Source organism: Acanthaster planci, linkage group LG01 (assembly GCF_054643075.1).
Source record: "Acanthaster planci isolate LZ-2023a linkage group LG01, COTS_SCS, whole genome shotgun sequence".
Taxonomy (NCBI): domain Eukaryota; kingdom Metazoa; phylum Echinodermata; class Asteroidea; order Valvatida; family Acanthasteridae; genus Acanthaster; species Acanthaster planci.
In genome coordinates, this window is record NC_141777.1 from 303997 (window position 1) to 318032 (window position 14036).

Sequence of the window (14036 nt, forward strand, 5' to 3'; positions counted from 1 at the left end):
GAATGCTCGCTGCTCTCTCTGGTTGCTTTGGTCTGGCAGGGCTCGCTTCGCTCGCTCTGCTCGTTGCTCCTTCTGGTCGCTTCGGTTCTTCTGCAAAGTCGTCTTTAACCTCAGGCTCCACATTTAAACCCGGTACGTAACCAGTCTGCATATCTTCGGAGGCGACTTGTAAATTGTTGTTATAACCCTCAAAAGTGCCGATGCGTAAGTCCATGTCAGAGGGTACCAGATATAACCCCGGTCTGACTACAAAATTTAAAGGCGTTTTTGCATATTGTAACGAATCTTGAAAATGCTCTATTGATTCTATCAAATCAGGTGTTGAATTGATTTCTGACTCCACGAGCGTCTCAAATCGTTGCCGCGCGTCTAATCCGGTACCATAAGACAAAATACTCGTCCTAGTTTGAGCTTGGGATCCTAATAAGGCATAGATGTAAGCTCTAATAGATTCATTTACCTTTCTAAACCCTATATCTGTAAACTGAGACTTTTTAGGAATAAAATCCCACCAGGCCAAAGTGACCGCGTCCGACTGCAAAATCCAAGTGACCGTGTAGGTACTCGCATGGCCCGAGCCTTTAGGTGGATCAGCCACGCCAAAGCCCATGTAGGTAGATCCCATATATTTAACGACGTTGGTGACATGTAAATCGTGCGGGTCATAGTTTTTATTTGGAACAGGTACGTAACTGTTGTCATAATAATAAGCGGTGCCTAATCCGTTTGACAAAGTGTCTTTTGTTTGTCTGTACGATTTATTCGGGTCTACTCCGTATAAAAGGCACGTGTCGATAAACTTCCGATGGTCATAATTATTGTGTAACGCGTCAAATACGTCGTCGCTCGGAATGGGCATCACGCAGTCGTAAAATATTTTTCGTACGGTGTAATATAAGTGAAACCTCATTATAGCCGAGACGTACGGATTAGGGTCAGACAGCAGATCAAAACCCACACCACAGGCCGTCGTCGCGCAATAGACCGCAAAATTAAATTGATTTTGGTAAAATGCCAACGGATCTGAGTTCCAGCGTTCTACCACTTCGTCCGTGGTTACTTTTGGTAGTTTATACGCGTGCGTTAAATTTGGAAACTCGGCTGTAAAGGAATTGTCTTCGTTGACTAAAATATTTAGACTACTAAAATTACCTCCCATTTATTTTAAAAGAATTTTAAAAATAATCTTTACCAGTCTTTTACAGGTGCCGTTGGAATGGTCAAGTTTTGGTACGCGGGTGGATCGCTACGCTCATACCCAACCGACTTTGTAAAACTTATTCGCCAAGTTTTTTCATAAGATCTTTTTTTAAAACCGCCGCTAGCGCTTCTGCTCTTTCGTTGACTCGACGTTCAAATTCTTGCTCGCTGTGAGCTTTGCTCGATTCCAATTTTGTAGATGTACGCGATCTAATCTTTTCTTTCATCTCGTTAAATTTTTTCAGCTCAGATAAAATAAGGGCAAATTCTTCCTGGGATATGTCGCCGTCTTCAATCGCGTGAGATACGTATTCTTCGATTGTATTTAATTTAGCGTCTGCCAACATTCGAATTTGGTCGTGTTTTTTAGTTTTGTGGGTGAGTCTACGAGATGCGTACTTTAGAACCGCATAAGCGCCAAACGCACCGATAGCGACGCCTTCCATCACGAGCCCGACGGGACCAGTGATCACTCCCAAAATAGCGGGAATGCCTACGGCCGCCGATGTGGCACCTAGTGCTTCCACGCCGTATTCTACGTACCCGAGCGCGGTTAAGAGCCGTTTGATCTTTTTATAACTAGCTTCGCGCGCGTCGCGTTCTCTTTGGATTTGAGATTTAATTTCTTCGATCTTTCTTAGCCTGTAAACCTTTGTCTCCGCTTGTTCGGTTGAAGCTCGCTCGTTCTCGCTCGCTTCCACCGAGTTTAAATCAGGATATATGTTAGTCGTCATCTTATAATTAAGAGTTTTTAAACGATATTCACCTCGAGCAAAATTCCATCTCCTTCACCGCTTACCAACCTACCTTTGTCGTTTTTTAAAGAAAAGGTGAGTTCGTCTATGTTCCGATCTACGAGTCTTTTACAGGTTGGGTTTACCTCTAAATTGCACAGAGCTGTGTCTCTGGTGCTGAGTACAGTTGAAGACTTCCCGTCATAAAAGTTATAATTTGGATCGAGCTGCTCGCAGTGTATAAACAGATATTTGATACTATCGATGTTATATTTACCTTTGTATATAAAAAAGTTTTGTAATTCAACAGAAGGCAGGCCGAGCAATTGACCCACGTGCGTGTTTAGTTTTAGTTTTAAATAAGGGTCAAAAATGACTAAAGTCACCGATTTTGACTTTTCATATACTTTAAAACTCACGCCCGGAATGGCGTTTAAAATAAAATCAAACCAGTCGATTCCGTAATACCCGGGTTCTAAGGTGATGCTGCCAGTCAATCCAGAGATACTTATAGACTCAAACGCTTGCTTTGTGTAAAGTTGGTTAAATATGGGTTTTGCTTGGCCTTTTAAAATAGATTGTACAGTAGAAGACGTAGTATCCCAAATGAACAATTGTTTCTCTTCAGTTGTCGGTGGTGGCCTGCCCTTTAGATGGTTTGCATAGTCTAATCTATCAAAAATTTGATTGAGGGCGTGTATAATGCCCGCTAGTGTCGTTTGAAAAGACAAAGAAATGATCAAACTTACATCTATTTCAGTAATCATTCTTGGGTAAAAAAAGTCATCTAGCATTTGTATTACAAAAAGCTCGTCTTCATAAGAACCGCTGTCAAGAAGGTTTAACTTTTTTTCCATTTCTTGTCGTAAAGTATCATTAGATAATAGATTAAAATATAAAGGCTTATAATGTACACCAAAATAAAAAGAAGAAAAATCAGTAAATTTGTCTTTTATTACACTTATTATAGATAACATGTGTGCTTTATATACTTTTATTCGTCTAACATTATATTCCCAATTTAAAGTGTATTTTTGTATGTTTCTTAAAAAATTTTGAGTCGCAAAATAAAATCCAAAAAAAACATCTATTAATTGTAAACTTGGTTTTTCAATTTCATATTTTTCACCTATATATAGATCACTATATTTTTGCACCAAGGCTTGATTGATTGATCCATCATCACCGGGTTCGTTAGATAATTCTTTTACCCCCCACTCAATCTCTGTCTCTCTCATAATGTTAAAAAACTTTTTTTCTAGCTGAATGTTTTTGGTGCAGATACGTTTGCTCCCTTTTTCGTTTTTAATCTCGTTTTTTAGTTTAAATGTCTGTGGATTATTAGTCAAGTGAAATGTATGCGTCTCAATATCTTTCTCCATTTTATTAATAGATATCTAATTCAATCAAAATTTTACCGACGTTGTTTAAGAGTTCATCTCGCTCGTTTCTCAAAGAAAAGGTGAGTTCGTCTATGTTCCGAGATAATAGCTTTTTGGGTGTTTTATTCGTTGATTCATAAGGGATAACGCCGAGCAGGTTAGAAGACTTTCCGTTATAAAAATTTACAGAGTGCTCCAATTGCTGGCAGTGAATAAACATAGGAGTTGAGTTATACTCACCTATATAAATAACGTTGGGCGAAAGTTTGTTTTCGGGTAAGTTTAGCAAGTTAGCCACCTCTCTATTGAGCCGCAATTTGAGATTGGGATCCGTAATGGTTAAGGTCACCCTTTTTGATTCCGAGTGCACCTTAAAACTTACTCCAGGGATGGCGTTTAAAATAAAATCAAACCAATCGATTCCGTAGTACCCGGTAGACACCACGATGCTTCCTCTTTGCGACTCGGGCAACGGTTGAGTCAAACTTGGAGCTAGCAAAGCATATATAGGTTCTTTCATTCCCGTCAAAATAAGTTTTAGAGCCGTCTCTTTTCTTCTTTTTTCGTTTCTGTCCAAATTTGTATCCCATTGAATGTCGGTGTCTTGCGCCACGTATAAATATTCAGCTTCAAACTGAATGTTTTTGACTCGGACTACTTTATCGCCTTTAATGTTGTTAATCTCGTTTTTTAATTCAAACGTTTGAGGATTTTCAGTCAAGTAAAACGTATGTGTTTCCATTTTTAAATTAAACTATTTTTAAACTTCTCCATAGCGTTTTCCCAGTGCTTATCCGAGACACCAAAAAGTTCTTTAACTTTAGATTCGGTTCCCCCAGTGACGTCTTGATAACAGACTGCAATTAAAGCCTTCAACGGTTTACCTCGAGAAATATTACCATTTAAAACTTGGTTCAATCGATATTCTATTTCACCCGCTTCGCCGTTTTGAAAACAGATATTATACTTCTGCAACGTTTTTCTCGATTTTGGCGGCTTAGGTTTTTTCCAAACGTGATGCTTGTAATACCGATCTCCCACTTCTGCAGCGTCAAACGAAGAAACCCACCCAAAAATTTGACCGCAATGTTTACACGTGTATCTTTCACCCGTTTCAAGTATTTGGTGATCGCAAGGTGGCCTTGGTTGAACATTTCTCGTTGTCCCAATTATGTGTACTTCCTTTAGATTCAACAAGTGGCAAAGTTCCGCATCAGTCATTTTATATAAAGAGATTATTTATTTAAAGCAAAAAAAATTTAATCCCGGGATAACCGAGGTTAAATTGACTTTCACTAACTTTTATTTAACTCCCTTCGGTCGTACTCGCTCGCTCTGCTCGCTTTTAATCAAACGCGTCCAAAAGGTAAGGTTTCTCTTCAACCGTTAGCATAGCTGATATAACTCTATACCTAACACTCGCGCCGCAAGAAAGTGAACCGTGCGCGCCGTAGTAAATATCTTTAGGAGAGATCAAAGAGATCGCGTGGCATTTCTTATTTGCAAAAAGAGCGCGATCGATTTCTTTAAACGATTTATCCACCAAAGAGGCGTCATAGGCTGTCTTAACGTACATCCTACTTTTATCGGTATAAGCCGGCTTAACTAAGTAATTAATTTGATCGGGTATGTCATCTAGTTTTTGAGACACCTTAAAAGAGTTACGCGTAATCACGGGGAGGTCTTCCAGGGCCTCATCTGTTAATTTTTCAAAATGTCTGTAAACTGAATCATTTATACGTAATAGCAGCGATTCAGTATTGGGAGACAGTTGATAACAAATTTGTTTTTGGTCAGTAGGTTCCTTAGTGCCATATTTGTAAACCGGGTTGATACCGTAACAAGGGTCTTCGAGTCTAATCAACAATCGCTTGTGTTGCCCCTCGTGAGAATAGAGAATCTTAGAAGAATTCTTTGCGGGTCTTAAAATGACTAAATTTTCAGGGTCAAAGGGACCGTAGGTAATTTTTGGGTTTTTGTTGCCGGCATTTAGACGTTTGTGATCATTTGAGACGATATACATGTTCTATTTATAATAAGGGTTTTTTAAATTTTTTATCATTTTTATTCAGGCGGGATTTCAACGTCAGCGTCATATTTAATAATTAATCCAATTTTGTATAAGCCAGTCCAGAGTTCAGATCGGGCAAGTCGAGACTTGTTCGCAAGGGGAAATCCCTTTTTGTTTGTGTAAGTCAGTACCAGTCACGAGTTGTTTAGTCAGCCGGGGTCAAAAGGTGAGCGAGCGTAGCGAGCACGACCGGAGGGAATACTGCGTGTGATGGGTAAAAGAGATTTTGGCTCAGAATGTATATATTCGCCCGGTATTTTTAGAGCCGGATTTTTTGGGTCGATGAGGTACCGGGGGAAATCTGGAATTCCAGATTTTTAGGGGATTCCCCCGATTTTTTGAGTCGATGTACTACCCAGGGGTTTTTGCTGAAAACGGCGAAAAAGGGCGTGTGATCCAGAACTGTCAGTTCTCTACTACTTCCCGCTTCATTCATTAAACCGGGTTCGGGTTAAACCATTCTTCACGGCGTTAAAAGATTCAACACGAACACAATAAGAATCAACGTACTTAATCGATCCTTTACATTTTGTCTATATGTAGTAGCAGATGCTTATCCAAGGTTCAGTGTAATAATAGTAAAGTATACATTCCTATTATAATTATGTTATATAAAAATCCTTCCAACATATAAACACCCTTACTATAAATGGTACGGACCACCTCCTCATTTTATGCAAATGAGGTGTTACGTGGGCAAAATCCAGTCTTCTGATTGGTCGAGAGGCCAGAAAACAGGGGGAAAAGGGTAGTGGTTTTGGACCTTGTCTCCCAAAATGAGATATGTTGTCTGAAGAATATTGCGATAAATTTGCGTTCGCAAAATGTCCCTTCGACGTCTCGTTTCTACGTTGCACGTGTTACTCTTTAACAACCTTTCAGTTGATAATAAATGATATAAAACTGATGGCCGTGTTGTTGAAACACGTGCGTTACTTATCAACAAGAAAAAAATACTTAGCAACAGGAAGAAAAATTTATCTAAAGAAAAATGATTTTTAATATCTTTCGACAAAACATGCTTTTTCTTTAAACTTAACGAGTCCGTTGTTCTTCTGTTTCTAATTTTACCTCCGTGGGGTCGGCAGCTGGAAGAGAACTAAAATTGAAATGTTAACATAACAAATACCCCGAGATGGTCAAAACACAAGGTGCCCAGACCGTGATTGTCTCCTGTTGCGTTAGCTGTAATGCATGATATATGGAAGGAAATGTAATACCATCTTTGGCAAAGTGGCGTAGTCATTTATATCAGATTGCTCACATTTTGGCTGAAGAGTCCAACTGACCTCTGTACCAGGGACAAACAACGCCCTTACAGACGCTGAGGCTGCACTACTGCTGTAGTGGCGTAACTTTGAGGCACATTAGGGACTGCCTTTGACCCCCTCTTGTAGCCCCCGTCCGTGTACCTCCCTGGTCAGATATTAGAGAAGGAAAAGAAATCTGGTGATAGTCTGCGTTGGTCAGTGTTTTAATTATGACCAAACCAGGTAAGTGCCCTCCCCAAGTGAGGGTCAACAAGTGCCTTCCTGTGAAATACACTCCGGTTATGGTTGTAAGAGATCTCAACTTCTTTGCGTTTAGTTTGGCCCAGTTAAATAACATTGTACCAAAAAGACGTTGAAGGAACTTTTGTGCGCTGGCTAATCCCCAATCCCCAAGTAAAAAGCAAACGATCGAATAAATTATTTTTGGTTCATCCCCAGGATCGTCATAGTTCATCAGCCTGTAGGTCAGAAGAAACTGCCGAGATTTTCTCTTGGTAAAAGGTCTTTGAAAGCAAGAAGGAAGGATATATTTAATCAAGATTTACAAAAGCCCTAAATTTACTTGAAGGAAATATATTGTTTCCATTTTCTCAAAGGGACAGGTTTATCCCGATATTGCCCTGGGGGTGAATTCGACGAATTTGTCAGTAGTGCCTAGGGCCAGTATAGTCGATATTACGTCATCATTTTAGCCTCTCGACCAATCAGAACGCAGGATTTGGCGGAAATTTAGCCTCATTAACATAATTTGAGGAGCCAGCCCGTACCATGTCTAAGAGGGGTGTACGTGTTCAATAAGCGAGGCATCAACTTTTGATTATTGGAATATTCTTCTGATTTTGTCCATTTTTCTGCGTATTGTATTTTATCTGTAAAAGCGTATGACTTCAGTACTAGGACGGAATGGAGCGTGCTTTGCGAATAAAAAGGAAAGATTTCTGTTGTAGGATTTATGCTCAATTATGTACATGTGCTCGGGTTTGTAAAGGCATATCAACATGGTATACTGACTAGCCCACCAGGCAATCCCAAGGTAATCAAGGAGTAGGAAGCAATCATCCCTACACAATAGACAGCTCGTGCCGCCGGTTAATGAGAGGGATAATCCCTAGATAATGGACTGTATGTAGTGGCTGAGCTGTGTCGGCAGACTATTGTGTTAATGATTACATTGGGTACGTTGGAAATGAGCGTTGGTCTGACTTAACCTTTGGACACTAAGGAAGAGAGGGCGCCTACATGCTAGCGGTCTTAGGTTTGGCTTACCGAGATTTGATCGACACGGGAAGAAGACTCTGTTGTCCCTTGCTGATTTTTTTAATCCTTTGAACTAGAGTGTTTTACGTCCTGTTACCCTGTACATGTATACGTTTCACAAACTCAGTCAGAGCGGAGCGTTACTGTTGTTCTTTATTGCGGAACCTAAATGAAAAAATACAGCATTATATAAAATTAAGAATTCTGGGGGTGGCATGACGTCAGTTGGGGATTTTTAATACGTAGCAAAGGGGTAAATTTATTCGTCGTGCTGTGGAATATTGTGTAGAGGTTCCGGCCAATATCTGATCTGAAAATTATTATTCGATAGTCATACCGATAAGTATAACACAAAACAAATTCGATGGACCTCACATATTGGTTTCTGGCAGGTTTGTACTGGTACCGTTTTATTTCCCGTTGTTCATCATTGATTTTTTTGCTGTATAAATACCATTCATGTTGACTCTGCGAAGGATGACCTTAAAATGACACGAAACAAGTGAAAGCGTTCCATATATCCTATTTTATCCCACACACCAGGGTCAACCTGTACCAAACTTTCTGACCTTATTCTATGCCTATCCTTTACCAAAGGTCATTCTGTACTATAATTTTTCACCCTACACCTCATTCCTATTCATGTCGATATCATATTATTATTATTATTATACTTATGAAGATTAATGTGACCTTTTGCCATTTTTGTCGCAAAGGTCAAATTGTGCCAAACAGTCACCCCCCCCAATATTTATGTCGCGTTTTTCCTTCTCAAATGCTGTAGAGAAGTATTTTTTTCTTAGCAGTTCGCAAAATACTTGTTAACCTGTTTCGATACTTGTCATATTTTTATTAGTTTCACTCGGATTGCTTAGGTAGCTCTGATACCTATTATTTTTCGCCTGATTGACTTTAAAAGACCCTTTGTGAGCCACGGGTTAGGTTTCGCCTTTTTACATTTGTATCTTTTGTATGGAAAAAATTCATCAAAAAGCGTGGTTAATTTAACATTGAACTGTGACAATCATTTACATTTCGCGCATTTATTGTATGATTCCAGTATACTCTGCGATGCACGTTTCAATGCAGCTACATTACGGTCACTAGTATCTCTTTTCCAGTAATAGCTTTCCATTTTGGGAAATTGAAAAAAATTATTGGTCCAGATAGAACAATGGGCAAATGATCCCTGAAACCAGAAACTAAAATATCTGTCTGAAGTTGTTCCATGTTAATAGTAAAAATATCGTCAACTAAAGTTGAAGTATTTTCTGTTATTCTTGTCGGCTTATCGATCGTTGGGCGGAAAGTGTGTGAGTATAATACATCTAAAAATTCTTGTGTTGGGTTATGGGTGTTGCATGTTAACAGATTGATATTGAAGTGCCCAGGAATATAGCACATTTTATTTTCGGAAGTTATTGTACACAGGATGTCGTCAAAATCTTCCGTGAAATTAGAAACATTCAGACCAGGCGGTTTTTAAATTAATCCTAAAATAATGTTTTTCCTCTTAGGAACGTTTATTTCGATGAAAATAGACTCAAAATAATTTGGGACGCTACATAAATCCGGTCTAACAATATACGACAAAGATTCTTTTATATACAGCAATACACCTCCACCGGTCTGTCCTTGTCTATTCTTGTATTCACATGAGTATCCTGAAAATACATAGCATTGAATCAGGACTAGTTTTGAGCCACTTTTCCGTCATACCAATGATATGAAACTCGTGTTCAATCTCTTGCAAACATAACATTAAATCGTCAAAATCTTTTTGAATGCTTCTGATACTGTTGTGAAATATCGAAAATGGATTTCTTTCCATTTCTTCAACTTTTGTTTTTAACTGCCTTCCAGACAGGTACTTGGTTCAACATGTGTTATAAGAAAATCTGCTTGGATCCATTAGGTCTGAGGAATCAAGACAGCCACTGAAGCGAAAAGAGGCGCCATTCATTGAGTCAATGCTGTTGTCGTCACTTAAAGGATCACTTTCACTAATTGTATGTGCCACTGTCAAAGTGGATTGGTGACATCGCAGACTGATTGAGAAGAAAGCGAGGTTTCGAAGATAAGAGGAACACTGAGTGTGGCTAATATGCATGTATATCACACACCATGAAAAAATGACGTCTGCCATGACTGACAAGCCATTGGTAGAGCAGCCTTTAGTTGAATAGTTTGAAGTATGACATGGTACTGACCTAATACAGTAAGCATATTCATATGTGCATAATGGAAGTGAGTTATAGGGCATTTGATTTCTAGAATTATAACTTTCAAATATAGAGATCTGCATTCCAGTTGTGCTCATTTATTACCTATAACTATCTATATGTTATATATAGTGATCTCGAATAAGAACATGGAGTTTCAAAGTTGAATTACTAAGAGAATATACACCTGGGAGCTAGGAGATCGGATTTGCTTCCCCAAGTCTGAAGGTCTTGAACGCACCGCTGTTGAGTTTGTAGTTGATGACGGCAGGGACAGAAATAATTATAGGCAAATTGGACCCATGAGTCTTGCCGAACTGACTGCAGGTGGAAATCCCTTAGTCGTCTCCTTTCTTTTCGGACCCTTGAGGTGACATCGTCAGAGATGTAGATATTGGAGCCCTTGAAAGGGTTATTTTTGAGGAGACGAGCAGCGTTTTTGAGGATGCAGCTTCTGTCCTGTACCTCAGTAGTTTACAATTAAGCGTGGGCGTTGTTTACCGGACCCGGTGCTGAGTGGTCGGCGTCCTGGGGTGCGGTGTGCTCGATCAATTTTGATCTCGGAGCCGTCTTCCAGCTTCAAATGACCAGTCAGGAAATCCCTGATGAATTCTTCACAGGACTGGCTTTTCTCAGAGCCCCCCGGAATGCCGTGGAACACTATATTGTTTCTGCGGTTCCGAATCAGGAGATCATCAATCTGGTCCTCTAGTCTGTTCATTTCCCGGAGGTTGCCGTCAAGTCTGTTGTCAACGAATTCTTTAAGCGACTGGCATCTGCTACCAACCATTTCCACCGATGTCTTGAGATCATCTATCTCCTTAGTGTTGACGTCAACGCGGGTTGTTTTCTGACGAAGAGAGGATTCAAGGGCATTTAGTCTTGTTCCCATGGTGTCGAGTGTTTGGAGAATTCTGTCCAGCTTGAAATTATCATGTCAGACAAAGTGTCACTGCAACACTGGCGGCCATCTTGGGCTTCGTCGCTAGCATTTGAAGCCCCTAAATGTTGTTCGTTCTTTCCCTTCTGTTTGCTGCCTCGAGTAGATTTACTTATATCAGAGGACTCGGTCATGGTTTCAGCAAGATGTAGAATGCATGGATCAGGCGAAATGGACTGAAAATTTCGGTTTCTGACTAAATTTCGTTGAATTTTTGGGGAGCGATCTCACGTTCCGTTCAGCTGCGTGTGTATGTCATTTGTCATTTATGACTTCGGCTGAAATCCTTCTAAACTGCCATATTAAAAAAAAATCTTTAAAAAAAACATCTTGAAAATACCATATTTTTCTTCACAAAAGATAGTTTTGTCCGATATGATAGTAAATTACGCTGAGCAATGAAATGCAAATTCACCTCGCAAGGATTTCTCGTCCTTACGAAGGGACGAATTCAAACCTAAATAGGGGCTTGTAGGAATAAATTAATAAGTCCGCATCTCGGCCATGTGCAATGTCAGCAGCAAATTGTGTTCCTTGTTTAAGGGGAATTTTAATCTTATACTTTCAAATTCAACCTTTGGACAGTACAGTGTCTGGTTTATGTAAATGTATTTCCTAAACTTAAATGATATGCATTTTACTTAATTACGAATTATCTGTTTCAAAAAGTGATTTTGTCCCTTCGTGAAAACGCTAACGAGATGTTTGTTCAAGACTGCCGTGTCAGCTCTTATTTGGGCGTTTGGGCGCCCTCTTTGAATTACAAACAGCATTATGTGATTGATGTTCAAAAATTGTAAATCAGCCTATACGTCCTGGTACAAACGTTAAGACGTAAATAAGAGCGAGCATGCGTGCTGGTCTGTTGAGTCGTAAGACTGCGTTCCATGCACGATCTGTTCTCGAGCACCAGCGTCTTGGTGCCAAGACTAAGTTCAATTCAGTCGAGAGAACAGACGCAGCATAGAATGATGAATTGGTCGAACGAACTGACGATTTGCAGAATTGGCACGACGAGTTTGCCGCTCACAATGGTTAAACGTAAAACCGAATAGCCTAGCTGTGCCGATGCATGGAATGGAATGTATGCAAACGGACAAAATCAAAGAAAGTAAAGTGGTGTTTTTATCAAATGAAACAAAACAATGTTTTCATGAAATATTCAGACGAATTAAGCAAATGAAATAAAGAACTTCCAGGGCTGTAAGATGAATTGATGCACAATAGTGAGATTCGAGAATGTAATGGCGAAATCGACATATTGGAAAGTGAAATCACAAAGCTGAACAGTAAATGTATGAAATTAAGTGGCGTCTGAGCAGAATAGCGAAATTATACCGATTGGAATAGTAAGGTTGCTGTATGAAAAGATGACATCGCAGAATTGAATGGTAAAACTGCCGAATGGAATGGCGAGATTGCCGAATGAAGGAATGGTGAAATCGCCAAAATAATAGTGAAATATTGAAGGATGGAACGGTAAAAGAGAGGATTTAAATGATGAAACTGGCGAATTGAATGTCGAAATTTGCAAATCGAATCGTGAATTCGATGGTGAACTCATCGAATCAACAAAACTGTAGATCGAAATTGTGAAATTAACGAAACCGGCGATGTAGGGCTACCGAAGATGGCAGTGGTGTTCACGAATTTCAAGACCTGAACGAGGCAAAATACTAAACCAAATGCAACGAGGTCATAGAACATAAAACCGTTACCGGGATCTTCGATTAATTCTAAGCAGGAAGACAATCACCAGGGAATAAAACAGTGGGAAAAGCGCCTACCCGTTTGACTCAAACGGCTCTTTTCAAAGCCATTACATGTATACATCTTTACAAAAAAGATTGCTCCGTGTCTTATCACTTCGTGTCGGTGAAACAGCTGAGTGGTTAAGCTTGCAATTATCAAGTCTCTAGGTGGTGGGTTCGTATCCGAGAGATGGCTTTTTGCTCTTCCAACGCGTGCTATTATTAGCTATAAGAGACTCTAATCCACCCTCGTCCAGTACCAACAGTACATAAGCTGACCGGGTAAGCTCCTGTGCTCCTGTTTCCTCCCTTACATGGTCGCTCGACTCTTTTGGGGTAAAATGGATGGGCAGGGAGGAAGTGTGGTGGGCCGGGAACTCCGAGACCCCCTAAGAGTCCTATAGGCCTATAGAAGCCAGTAACCTCTGAATCATGAGTGATCTCAATATCACGGCAGTGCAAATTTTCACGATTAATGGTACAAATCGTAGCAGATCCATGAAGGGTGCAGTGGCTCCTTATTTCATTAAAAAAAATGCATATCATTTTTTCCTAATTAAATATTTGTTCTCGACTGGTTATTTTGATATTATTTACACCACAGGTGATCACTAAAAAATTGTCCCGCTTGTCTGTTTGGCTTCATTTTCTTGGATCCACCCCTTTCTTGATGTATTTGGCAACTGGTGCATTTTTTTTTCTTTTGTAAATGGTTGATCCGTCACTGGCCAGAGAGGTCTGCCCCAAAAGACAAGCACGAAACTGATGAAACAAACTGAAAACGAGTAAACTGAAAACAAATGAGCAATTTAACGTTAAAAGGTGAATAAAAGAAAATGACTCCCTGAATCCCACGCTTGTAAAATCAGTAAACCTTTTGGTTGCCCCAATACTCGCCGTCAAATGCTGCATGTGCTGCGGTATCACGGCGCATAATGTCATTGTGTCTAGTATAGGTGCAATGCCACGGTAACTCGCGTTTAATTGTATTTACTTTTGACCACTATAGAAATCCTCTTTTCAACTTTACTTGTGTTATATGCCTTCGCTCCGCATAATACCCCTAAAATAGCAGCCAGAATTTGAGCTCAGGTCTGAATATAGCTGTCCGCCTGTTTATGCAAGTAAGAGGTTTTGTAACCGAAATGTCCTGGAAGCGTTCGAAGCCCGTAGTCCTTGATGACTGATTTAGAGAAAAGTTCCCAAAT

The 14036-nt window shown here is 39.8% G+C and overlaps 1 pseudogene; it reads right to left on the reverse strand.

Moving 5' to 3' along the window:
• Window positions 1–10331: 10331 nt before the first annotated feature.
• Window positions 10332–11211, reverse strand: LOC147800223 (uncharacterized; annotated as a pseudogene).
• Window positions 11212–14036: the final 2825 nt, after the last annotated feature.